Raw genomic sequence first — 849 nt, forward strand, 5'->3', positions numbered from 1 at the left:
AGGCGGCGCCCAGGCAAGGAGGGCCGGGACCCGCAGGGCGGGGATGCGCGACGCCGCTCCCCCTGCTCCCGTGCAGGGCGGCACGTCCCCAGCGCCGGCGGCCGCGGGAAACAGGATCTCGCCTCCGCACCAAGGGGCCCGAGCGGCCCCGCCCGCCCTTGCTTTTTGCGCGCCCTCACAACGTGCCCCAGCGCCGCCCGCAGCCGGGGCCCGGGGACAGGGAGGCCCCGAGCACCCGGCTCCGGGCGGGGATGACATCAAAGCGTTCCTTTCGACGTCAGCAGGGCAACGTCACAGCTCCATGGGGGTGGGGAGGAGGACCACGGTGTTTTAGGGGTGGGGGGTGCAAGCCACGGTGTTTGGAGGAGGTAGAAAGGAGACGAAACTTTTCCGGGGTGCACGTCACGTTTTTGGGGGAAGTAGGGAGACGTCACGCTTTCCTGGGGAGTACGTCACGGTGTTTTGGGGACGTAGGGAGAAGACGTCACGTTTCCAGGGTGCACGTCAGTTTTTTGGGGGGAGGTAGGAAGACGTCACGCTTTTCTGGGGAGTACGTCATGGTGTTTTGGGGAGGTAGGGCGGAGGCGTCACTTATCGGGGTGTGGGGAGCGCGTCACGGTGTTTTGGGGGCGCAGGGGGGATGTCATGGTTTGCGGGGCGTGCGGAGGACGTCACAGAATTCTGGGGGTGCAGGCTAGACGTCACAGCTTGGCGAGGACCTCACGGCGGTAGCACGCGGCGCCCGCTGCCGGGGCTCGGTCAGAGCGGTCCGGCCCCGCGGGGTCACAGTGCGGCGGGCCGCGCAGGCGCACAGTGTGCCCGGGCCTCCAACATGGCGGAGGCGCTGCG

The sequence above is a fragment of the Gavialis gangeticus genome, unplaced genomic scaffold (genome assembly GCF_001723915.1).
Source record: "Gavialis gangeticus isolate Ggan-Ray unplaced genomic scaffold, GavGan_comp1, whole genome shotgun sequence".
Lineage (NCBI taxonomy): Eukaryota > Metazoa > Chordata > Crocodylia > Gavialidae > Gavialis > Gavialis gangeticus.